Raw genomic sequence first — 12839 nt, 5'->3', positions numbered from 1 at the left:
CTTTTGACCAGAGTTTAGACTGGTTACAAAGAGTGTCTCTTGCTCTGGAGGGCCTGTCCTGTCCTGAATTACACAGCCCATTAATTGGCCAAAGGAACTTCAAAAACCCTTCTGTTTAGCCACTAGTGAGGACCCAACTCTTAAACTTTCCATCATCTGCCGATATAGAAAACAATGTTTTAGAGCATATTTTTTTCATACATACAGTAGACTCCCTGACTTGATGTATTTTCCTCCACTGATATATTAAACTTCCCAGTTCATTATGTCTTAAGACAAAGACCCAGCAAACCCTTCGTTGACTAAGCCGCTCTTTATTTTCAAACACTTTTTAAATTTATCCTTAAAGTCTATAGTGAAATAAGGAGTCTGTTTCACGAGTATTAAATGGGGTTACTGAGCCATATGTTTGTAACAGGCATCAAACATGCTTTTTTCCCTAGCAATTTATCACCACAATGAAAATGTTCTAGGAGGAACGTAGCAATGTTGTGTCTGCTGCCAAAAACCCACGCTACGGATTTACACATTTGCCATTTCAAATAAAATCATCAGACTGACAAACGGCACTTGTGTCAGTCGTGCAAATACAGTTCTTAATTTAGTTTGGCTTATTGGATGTTCAGGGCTCTAAGCTTGTTAGGAGTTTAATGTTCCTGTCTAGAATGGTGAAAAGCTACACACACACATACAGTATACACACACACACACACAGGGCCGCCATCAGGGCATTATTGCCCTTACTGGGGTATGGGGCCTGGTGTGCAGAAGCAAGGAGGTGTGGCCCGGACTCAGTATTGGCACCCCTTCTTTTGCTTCTGCTCACCGGGACCCAAGATCAGGGTTGGGTTGCGGCGCACATCTCATTGGAGAAGGGAGCTTTCCTGGAGCTCCACAGCCAAAGTCAGAACGACACCGTTCACAGCTCAGAGCTCCCTCCGCCTCTTCCAGGACGTGCTGGTGATGGCGCCTTACATGATGATGTCATCATGCCGGCATGTACACGCAATGAACATCGGAAGTGGAGCTGCAGGAGATCATATGAGAGGTAAGTATGAAAAACTTTTTTTTTAATAGATATAAATTAAATGGGTTTGGGGAGAGCAAATGACGAAGAATTGAGGGTGGGGGACAGGGTACAGTTAATGACGTTGTATTGTGGGTGCGGTGGGGACAGCAAATGATGATGGATTTGGGATGGGGAGAGAGCAGCTGATGAATTAAAGGTTGAGGGTGGGGAGAGTAAATAATGATGAATTGAGGGTGGGGGAGAGTAAAGGATTATGTATTGAGACTGGGGAATGAGGTACAGCAAATGACTATGAATTGAGACTTGAGGTGGGGGAGAGTAAATGATTATGAATTGAGACTGGCTGGGGTAGCAAATGTTTAAGAAATGAGACTGGGGGGTTGGAGAACAGCAAATGATAATGACTTGAGGGTGGGATGTAGGGGAGAGTAAATGATTATGAATTGAGACTGGGGGATGGGGTACAGTAAATGATTATGAATTGAGACTGGCATATGGGGTACAGCAAATGATTATGAATTGAGACCGGGGGATGGGGTACAGTAAATGATTATGAATTGACACTGGGGTGTGGGGAGAGTAAATGATTATGAAATGAGAAGGGATGGGGAACAGCAAATGATGACTTGAGGGTGGGATGTGAGGGAGAGTATATGATTATGAATTGAGGCTGGGGCATGGGGTACAGTAAATGATCATGAATTGACACTGGGGGTGGGGAACAGCAAATGATGATGAATTGAGAAGGGCTTGGGGGAGAGTAAATGATGATTTGAGGGTGGAGGAGAGCAAACGATTATGAATTGAGGGTTTGGGTAGAGAAAATAATGAATTGAGGGAGGGAGGTCTTGTTACTGGGCAAGTCGGCACTATGTCGCTTTTTTCTTCATCTGACATAGTGTAGAAGTTGAGGGAAAGCATGGAATGTGCTGTGGAATCGGTGCTCTAGATAACTGTTATTTTCTATGAAGCTGAGTCCTGGCTGTAAGAAGTGTTGGCGGTCTGTGCTGGATGATGAAGAAAGCGGAGATGAAGGACTTTACCTAGAGATGTCACTGGTGAGTCAGTGTGTTACCTGTACACTTACAGTATATACTATGTACAGAGCTCCTGTGTATAATGGCACTGGTGATCCTTGTATTACCTGTACACTATATACAGTGCTCTTGTGTATAATAATGTCACCAGTGATCACTGTATTACCTTTACACTATATACTATATACAGAGTTCCAGTGTATAATGTCACTAGTGATCCCTGTATTACCTTTACACTGACACTATATACAGATCTCCTGTGTATAATGTCACTGGTGAGTCACTGTATTACCTGTACATTGACACTATACAGTATATACTATGTACATAGCTCCTGTGTATAATGTCACAGTTGATCACTGTATTACCTGTATACTATACACTATATACAGAGCTCCTGCGTATAATGTCACTGGTGATCACTGTATTACCTGTACACTCTACACTATATACAAAGCTCCTGTGTATGTCACTGGTGATTCCTGTATTACCTGTGCACTGACCCTATATACAGAGCTCCTGTGTATAATGTCACTGGTTAGTCAGTGTATTAGCTGTACGCTGACACTATACACTGTATACTATATACAGAGCTCCTGAGTATAATGTCACTGGTGTGTTCCTGTATTACCTGTACACTATAGACTGTATACTGTGTACAGAGCTCCTGTGTATAATGGCACTTATGTTAATATTAGTATTGCGCTTTTTTTATTAATGATCAATGATCAGCATTGTAGTATTTGGTCAATATGCGGTGGTAATATGTGGTCTGGTCATAGTGTGGTGGCATTTGTCCCCTGTATGTGGTATTATTTGGTCACTATGTGGTGGTAATATGTGATCTGGTCATGGCGTGATGGTATTTGTCCCTTACATATGGTATTATTGATCATTTAAAAAAATGTATGTGACACATTCCCTTAAAGAAAAATATACATAAAAACAGTATTGTAACAAATTTTTAATAGGTTAGAGTAGAGTATGGCCTGGCCAAAAGCGTCTACCTTGTCATGGTGGTGGCTTAAAAAATCTTTTGGCCAAAACAAAAGATTATGGCTATGTACAGTGTATACATGCACATACCCACACACAAATATATATGCATCTACACACATACAGTACAGACCAAAAGTTTGGACACACCTTCTCATTTAAAGATTTTTCTGTATTTTCATGACTGTGAAAATTGTACATTCACACTGAAGGCATCAAAACTATGAATTAGCACATAGTGGAATTATATACTTAACAAAAAATTGTGAAACAACTGAAAATATGTCTTATATTCTAGGTTCTTCAAAGTAGCCACCTTTTGCTTTGATGACTGCTAGTCACCGGAAATGGTCTTCCAACAATCTTGAAGGAGTTCCAAGAGAATCTTTCCACTTGTTGGCCCTTTTGCCTTCACTCTGCAGTCCAGCTCACCCCAAACCATCTCGATTGGGTTCAGGTCTGGTGACTGTGGAGGCCAGGTCATCTGGCGTAGCACCCCATCACTCTCCTTCTTGGTCAAATAGCCCTTACACAGCCTGGAGGTGTGTTTGGGGTCATTGTCCTGTTGAAAAATAAATGATGGTCCAACTAAACGCAAACTGGATGGAATAGCATGCGGCTGCAAGATGCTGTGGTAGCCATGCTGGTTCAGTATGCCTTAAATTTTGAATAAATCCCCAACAGTGTCACCAGCAAAGCACCCCCACACCATCACACCTCCTCCTCCAAGCTTCACGGTGGGAACCAGGCATGTAGAGTCCATCCGTTCACCTTTTCGGCGTCGCACAAAGACACAATGGTTAGAACCAAAGATCTCAAATTTGGACTCATCAGATCAAAGCACAGATTTCCACTGGTCTAATGTCCATTCCTTGTGTTCTTTAGCCCAAACAAGTCTCTTCTGCTTGTTGCCTGTCCTTAGCAGTGGTTTCCTAGCAACTATTTTACCATGAAGGCCTGCTGCACAAAGTCTCCTCTTAACAGTTGTTGAAGAGATGTGTCTGCTGCTAGAACTCTGTGTGGCATTGACCTGGTCTCTAATCTGAGCTGCTGTTAACCTGCGATTTCTGAGGCTGGTGACTCGGATGAACTTATCCTTAGAATTAGAGGTGACTCTTGGTCTTCCTTTCCTGGGGTGGTCCTCATGTGAGCCAGTTTCTTTGTAGCGCTTGATGGCTTTTGCAACTGCACTTGGGGACACTTTCAGAGTTTTCCCAATTTTTCGCACTGACTGACCTTCATTTCTTAAAGTAATGATGGCCACTCGTTTTTCTTCACTTAGCTGCTTTTTTCTTGCCATAATACAAATTCTAACAGTCTATTCAGTTGGACTATCAGCTGTGTATCCACCAGACTTCTGCACAACACAACTGATGGTCCCAACCCCATTTATAAGGCAAGAAATCCCACTTACTAAACCTGACAGGGCACACCTGTGAAGTGAAAACCATTTCCGGTGACTACCTCTTGAAGCTCATCAAGAGAATTCCAAGACTGTGCAAAGCAGTCATCAAAGCAAAAGGTGGCTACTTTGAAGAACCTAGAATATAAGACATATTTTCAGTTGTTTCACACTTTTTTGTTAAGTATATAATTCCACATGTGTTAATTCATAGTTTTGATGCCTTCAGTGTGAATGTACAATTTTCATAGTCATGAAAATACAGAAAAATCTTTAAATGAGAAGGTGTGTCCAAACTTTTGGTCTGTACTGTACATAAACACATATACTGTATATACACATACATGCATACACACATATACACATACACACATATACTGTATATACACATACATGCACAGTCACATACACACATTTATACACACATATACACACACATATACATACACACACACATATACACACATATACACACATACTGTGCATACATATAGACACATACATATACACGCATATACACAAATAGACAGACATATGGACATACAAACACATACACAAATGTACAACCACACACACATATACACACATAAATATACACACATATATGCATGCATATGCACTTAAATATACATACACATGTACACACATACACACATGTACACACAAATATACACACACATACATATACTCCTGTATATACACATACAGGTACTTCCCACAAAATTAGCATATCATCAAGAAGTTAATTTATTTCAGTTCTTCAATACAAAAAGTGAAACTCATACTGTATATTATATAGAGTCATTACAAACAGAGTAATCTATTTCAAGTGTTTATTTCTGTTAATGTTGATGATTATGGCTTACAGCCAATGAAAACACATGTAATTATCTCAGTAAATTAGAATAATTAACAAAAAAACACCTGCAAAGGCTTCCTAAGCATTTAAAAAGGTCCCTTAGTCTGTTTCAGTACGCTCCACAATCATGGGGAAGACTGCTGACTTGACAGATGTCCAGAAGGCAGTCATTGACACACTCTACAAGGAGGGTAAGCCACAAAAGGTCATTGCTAAAGAAGCTGGCTGTTCACAGAGTGCTGTATCCAAGTATATTAATGGAAAATTGAGTGGAAGGAAAAAGTGTGGTAGAAAAAGGTGCACAAGCAACCGGGATAACCACAGACTTGAAAGGATTCTTAAGAAAAGGCCATTCAAAAATTTGGAAGTAAACAATGGTGCAGCAGTCTCAGGGAGCGCCAAAGGAATACTGGACAATTTAATAGATGTCAACCGACTTTTATTCTTCCTCCAATACCACTGGTATTGGAGGAAGAATAAAAGTCGGTTGACATCTATTAAATTGTCCAGTATTCCTTTGGCGCTCCCTGAGACTGCTGCACCATTGTTTACTTGTGATATATCTCCATACGGAGCCAAAGCGGCAGGAGCAGCTGGGCATATTTGGATGTGTGAGGACCTGCAGTTATCCAGCCACCGGGTTAAACTACTGAGGACCTGCGGTGACGTGGTATCTGGTCCAGCAGGATCGTGTGACCACTTGAGGAGCACGGAGTTGCGAGGCAAACACCGACAGGACGGTACTACAAATAGAGGCGACCCGGAGCCTCATTAATCACACGCTTAATCTTGGTTGTGTAGACGTACACAACCATCACAGGTGAGTGTACTGGCACTTTTTAAATTATTTAAATAGCCCTGTGAGTCTACACATGCGCCCTTTCTTTTCTTTTCGCATTCAAAAATTTGGGGGAGATTCACAAGGAGTGGACTGCTGCTGGAGTCATTGCTTCAAGAGCCACCACACACAGACGTATCAAGGACATGGGCTACAAGTGTCGCATTCCTTGGGTCAAGCCACTTATGACCAATAGACAACGCCAGAAGTGTCTTACCTGGGCCAAGGAGAAAAAGATCTGGACTGTTGCTCAGTGGTCCAAGGTGTTGTTTTCAGATGAAAGTAAATTTTGCATTTCATTTGGAAATCAAGGTCCCAGAGTCTGGAGGAAGAGTGGAGAGGCCACAATCTAAGCTGCTTGAGGTCTAGTGTGAAGTTTCCACAATCATTGATGGTTTGGGGAGCCATGTCATCTGCTGGTGTAGGTCCACTGGGTTTTATCAAGACCAAAGTCAGCGCTGCCGTCTACCAGGACATTTTAGAGCGCTTCATGCTTCCCTCTGCCGACAAGCTTTTTGGAGATGGAAATGTCATTCTCCAGCAGGACTTGGCCCCTGTCCACACTGCCAAAAGTACCAATACCTGGTTTACAAACAACAGTATCACTGAGCTTGATTGGCAGCAAACTCACCTGACCTTATCCCTATAGAGAATCTATTATAGAGAATCTATGGGGTATTGTCAAGAGGAAGATGAGAGACACCAGACCCAACAATGCAGACGAGCTGAAGGCTGCTATCAAAGCAACCTGGGCTTCCATAACACCTCAGCAGTGCCACAGGCTGATCACCTCCATGCCACGCCACATTGATGCAGTAATTGATGCAAAAGGAGCCCGACAAAGTATTGAGGGCATTTACTGAACATACATTTCAGTAGGCCAACATTTCGCATTTTAAAAACATTTTTCAAGCTGTTGTTATAAAGTATTCTAATTTACTGAGATAATGACTTTTGTGTTTTCATTGACTGTAAGACATAATCATCACCATTAACAGAAATAAACACATGAAATAGATCACTCTGTTTGTAATGACTCTATATAATATATGAGTTTCACTTTTCATATTAAAGAACCGAAATAAATTAACTTTTTGATGAAATTCTAATTTTGTGAGAAGCACCCGTATATACACTTACACACACACACACACACACACACACACACACACACACACACACACACACACACAGTATATATCTTAAGATATATAAACACATATGCATGCACACATATACACATATACAAATATTCATATACACACAAGGGTATAAACATTCAAAACTGAACATATATTTTTTAACACGGTGGATATCCAAATGCCATGACATTTGGATATCCACCATGTTAAAAAATATGTTCACATAGCTCACAATTTTCTACACTTCCTAGTGGTTTTATCCCAATTTAAATGAGGCCCCCAAACATTTTCTATGAATATCAGCCAAACACATCAATTTTGCAGGGACTGGATGCCCCTCAGATGTGTATGAGGAGATCTCAGGCTGTTGAAATTTGAATGCCCGCTCCATTAATTTTCTGGGGAGAAAAGCCAATGCCAGATCTGTCTGGCTGCGCCTTTCTCCCCTCTGCACATTGAGAACGCTGATCCGAGCATTCATGTGTATGAGTAAGTCAGGGGAAATAGCTGTTGGCCACCAAGCTTTAATCTAACAGCTATCTCATGTATATGGCCAGCCATGGTATCCACAGTGAATGCTGCCAGGAAGCCTTTGAATGTAGAATACCAAACCATGCATATTCCTGGTGTCAATAGATGGAAGCAGTTCTACAAGCATATCCTCTTTCTGCTTCCTTGAAAAGGTTGTATGAGATTAGAAAAAAACATTTTTTTCTTGTCCTGAAACAGTGCCACTCTTGCCCAAAGGTTGCAACTGGCATTACAGCTCAGTCCCATTGAAGTGTAGTACTAGACACGGCCATTGGCCAGGGTGGTGCAGTCTCTGGTAAAAAAACAGACTCTTTCTAATGTTATGCAATATATTTATGGAAATAAGTATGGGTTTTTTTCGGTGCTGTAGTGTGGATTCCTGGCAGTATGTGTGAACAGACACATAAAAACTGATTGCTAAATCAATTACAGTAGCTGCAATAAAGACTGGTTGTGACTGTTCATTATACAGTAAATTATGTTTCCATAACTTTGTCTTTTTTTCCACCAATTTTCTTGCAGGGAGATGAGATGATCCAGTACTGTCCTCTATAAACACATGAGAAATTACAGGGAAATGTGTTACATATCTTTCGTAAAGAGAAGGAAAAGTCGAGGGTGAAGGTTATGTCATTCTTGCCAAGTAAATGCCCCTTTCAACACCTAAAGAACACAGTGCAATTACTGATAAAAAGTCAGGCAGCGTGACACTGATTATTGTGTCTCTATGAGCCTTCTTAAGGTGGAAATAAATCTGCGGGCAAAAACATCCATCTATTTTATGGCCGAGGATAGCAGCATTACTTTATTTCTTTTTCATTGATTCTGCAGGTTTTTTTTCCTCTAAGATGCAGGTGCCAGGAATCTGCATGGAACAAGAGATGTAGCTATGGGGAGGTAGCAGCTGCACCCAGACCTTGCATGGTCCCGAAAGGTTTCCGTCATAGAGGAAGACACCAATATCATGACACATGGCACATGTTACTAGAGATGAGCGAATCAGGAAAAATTGGAATTCACCTGTTTACACAAATTTTCCCAGGAAATTTGATTTGAAGTGAAGTTATTCTCTGCAAATGTGTCGTTTCTTATTATGCTCTGGGGTCTATGCGGGCATAATAAAGGTAAGATTTAAAAAAAAAAGAAAAATGTTATACTCACCTCACGACTCACTTCTGCGGCCCTTACACTCCTCACTGATCACTTCTCTGGTCCCTCCACTCCTCACCGTTCATTTATCCGGACCCTCCACTCCTCACCGCTCACCTCTCCGGTCCCTTCATTCCTCACTGCTCCTCTCTCCGACCCTTCTGATCCTCATCATTCACTCTCCGATCCCTCCACTCCTCACCACTCCTCTCTCCAGACCCTCCAGTCCTCACCACTCACCTCTCTGGTCCATCCACTCCTCACCATTCAGCTCTCTGGTCCCTTCACTCCTCACTGCACCTCTCTCCAACCCTTCCACTCCTCACCCCTCCAATCCCTCCACTCCTCACCGCTCCTCTCTCCGGACCCTCCACTCCTCACCGCTCACAACTCCAGACCCTCCACTTCTCACCGTTCACCTCTCCAGTCCCTTCACTCCTCACTGCTCCTCTCTTCGACCCTTCTGATCCTCATTGTTCACCTCTCCGGTCCCTTCTCTCCTCACCGCTCACCTCTCCGATCCCTCCACTCCTCACCACTCCTCTCTCCAGACCCTCCAGTCCTCACCACTCACCTCTCCGATCCCTCCACTCCTCAGCACTCTTCTCTCCAGACCCTCCAGTCCTCACCATTCACCTCTCTGGTCCATCCACTCCTCACCATTCAGCTCTCCGGTCCATTCACTCCTCACTGCTCCTCTCTCCAACCCTTCCCTCCACTCCTCACCGCTCCTCTCTCCGGACTTTCCACTCCTCACCGCTCACAACATCAGACCCTCCGCTTCTCACCGTTCACCTCTCCGGTCCCTTCACTCCTCAACGCTCACCTCTCCGATCCCTCCACTCCTCTCTCCAGACCCTCCAGTCCTCACCACTCACCTCTCCGATACCTCCACTCCTCACCACTCCTCTCTCCAGACCCTCCAGTCCTCACCATTCACCTCTCTGGTCCATCCACTCCTCACCATTCAGCTCTCCGGTCCCTTCACTCCTCACTGCTCCTCTCTCCAACCCTTCCACTCCTCACCTCTCCAATCCCTCCACTCCTCACCGCTCCTCTCTCCGGACCCTCCACTCCTCACCACTCACATCTCCAGACCCTCCGCTTCTCACCGTACACCTCTCCAGTCCTTCCAATCCTCACCATCACCCATCTGGACCTCACCGCATATCCTGACCAACATCTTTTTTCACTGAAAATCACGGGTCTCTCACTCTAGGCTGGGACTTATGGCAAGTGACCTTACATGTGCAAGTGCAGAACTATCTCAGGCCTTATCAAAGATGGAAGTCCTGAATTAGAGGTAGAAACCCAGGGATTTCAGCACAAGCAGTGGATATCAGAAAAAGTGGAGAGATCAGAACGGGTGACTGTGAGGAGCGGACAGGCCAGAGAAGTGAGTGATGATGAGGTAAGAATAAGGACTTGTTTTTATTTGCTAACCTTTTGACCTCTTCATGTTTCAAAAAAATAGCTGCTAGTGTCCACCATTTTGCCGGTATCAGTGCAGAACTAAATGACAAAAAATCTTTTGGCGAATGTGGATTTTTGTAAAATTTGAGTAGAATTTAAGTCCACTAGAATTTATTCGCTCATCTCTACTTGTTACACATCTTTCATTTGAGCCCAGAGGCTGTTGCTATATTATAAAAATGTGAATCTTTTAAGCATCTCATTAAAATATGAAAACCACAGATAAAATATAAGAGTATAAAGGTGGAGTTATTTCCTCTGGAATTACCTTTTTATACACAGTTCCTATTAAGGAGATATATTGCTAAGAGTTAAACGGGAATCTTTAGTTTCTTCCCACCGGGCTTTGCTTCTTTCATTTACTGGATAGATAAAGACGAGACAATTATCTATTAGACACTTTCGTCAATGGTCTAAATCCAGAGTAAATGAGCAATAAGTAATTGCTACCGGTAGCCAAATCCACTCCGTGCGGAACACAAATCTGCAGTTAAAGTCTTTACTGTTAGAGCAAACAGATACAAATAACCTAAAAATCTATACAGCAGCTCATTCAAGATGACCGCCGTGTCCAAGTAGGCTGACATGAATTATCTGCTAAAATCAATAGCTCTCCGCAGTAAGGACATTGCTCACTTGGTCTGACTGCGGTATGCAATCCCACCGTGAAGCTCAAGTCCAGTTTTTGTTAAAATATTTTTAATTCCGAAGATGGATGCTCAATAGAAGCAAAGTATAATGTCTTGGACAGATGGACATTTAATGGCTCCATACATGTTACAAGTTGTATGGTGCTCTGATCCAGAAGTCTACGGAGCCAGGCAGTATTCCCTTGTGCCTCTAATTCGTAGGAAAAAAGCAACATTATTAATCATTAGATGTCGTATTAGAGACGTATTCTCACCTAGAAGAATTATCTCTAGCTGAGAATATCTCACATATGCCATTCAATGGCTGTACACATCAGGTGGACATACCATTGGTGCAACCTGCACATGGACCCAAGAGGTAAGGGGACCACTATTACCTCCAAAGCAGATGGAATTTATTTATTTATTTTTCACACTTATATAGCACCATTAATTCCACAGTGCTTTACAGACATTATGGGCACTGTTCCCATCAGGGCTCACAATCTAAATTCCCTACCAGTATGTCTTTGGAGTGTGGGAGGAAACTGAAGAACCCAGAGGAAACCCACACAAACACAGGAAGAACATACAAACTCCTTACAGATGTTGTCCTTGGAGAGATTTGAACTCAGGTCCCCAGCGCTGCAAGGCAGCAGTGCTAACCACTGAGCCACCGTGCTGCTCATTATAATGAGATATTGTACTGCAAAAGGCCCATATGCTGTACTTGCAGAGGAGTCATCTTCTGTCTCCGCTCCAGGTACACAATGTTGACTTACAAAAGTATTTATAAGAGGGATTCCCCTTAAAAGGGGTTGCTATGCTCAAAACTACAAGTCTGCAGTCATTTTATGTGACTGCAGACTGGTGAAAACTCACATCGACCACATTCCAACTAGACTGCATCTGGCCTCTCTCAATACCCTTGCATTAAGCAAGGCTGGATACAGTCTAGTCGGCACATGATCACATGTATGCAAATTGCAGTCATGCCCCCTCTTCTTCTTCTCGCCAACACTGGAGGAACCTCATAGCGTGCAGTGTGTGCAATGTGAGGATTCACATGTAGTGACTGCAGACTTGTAGATTCGGACCGGACAACCCCTTTAAAGCAATTATCCATAAAAGATATTATAAATGGGCCCACAGCAGTGGGCTTCATGTAAACCACTATAGCCAATCACAATGTTTCTATTGGATAGGCCAAAATATGACTGTAGTAGATAATCAGTGGCTGCTGATTGGCTGCAGCAGTGAAATAATATCCCTACCAGAAGAAGAAGCCGGAAGAGCACGGGACACAGTATTCAGGAGATGTGGAGCCCCTCTGGTAGATGAATATCATTTTTTTTTAATTGTTGTGCCACCCTGGTTCCATTAATAATATTTTTCAAAGTAGAGGACAAACCACTTAACCACCGTACAGTAAGTTTACACAGTTTGTGAGCAAATTTTGGCACGGAAAATGTAGATTTTCCATGCAAAAGGAGCCTGATTGTTTTTAATAAGAAAATCAAATTTATTTTCTTTTTCTTATATTAGTGCATTTTAACACACTTTTTAAAAACACAACATTTTCACTTCTTTGGTGCAGATTCACATGGTAATTCACACCAAACTTTAGATTGAAGTCAAAAGGCTGCAAAAAAACATGAAAAAAAAAACAAAACAGCATCAAAAACTTGGATTTCTTTTAAAAAAAACACATCATATTTTTCCACAAAAAACTTTATTGTGAACATCCGATAAA

The 12839-nt window shown here is 42.3% G+C and overlaps 1 protein-coding gene across 8 annotated transcripts in view; it reads right to left on the bottom strand.

Moving 5' to 3' along the window:
- PRDM16 (PR/SET domain 16) overlaps positions 1 to 12839 on the bottom strand; it is a 775410-nt gene that overhangs the window by 240380 nt on the left and 522191 nt on the right. The gene's annotated exons all lie outside the window — the stretch shown is intronic.

Source organism: Phyllobates terribilis, unplaced genomic scaffold (assembly GCF_046119375.1).
Source record: "Phyllobates terribilis strain yellow unplaced genomic scaffold, ASM4611937v1 Scaffold_12__6_contigs__length_324123572, whole genome shotgun sequence".
NCBI classification, from domain to species: domain Eukaryota; kingdom Metazoa; phylum Chordata; class Amphibia; order Anura; family Dendrobatidae; genus Phyllobates; species Phyllobates terribilis.
This window is presented reverse-complemented; position numbering and strand designations above follow the sequence as displayed.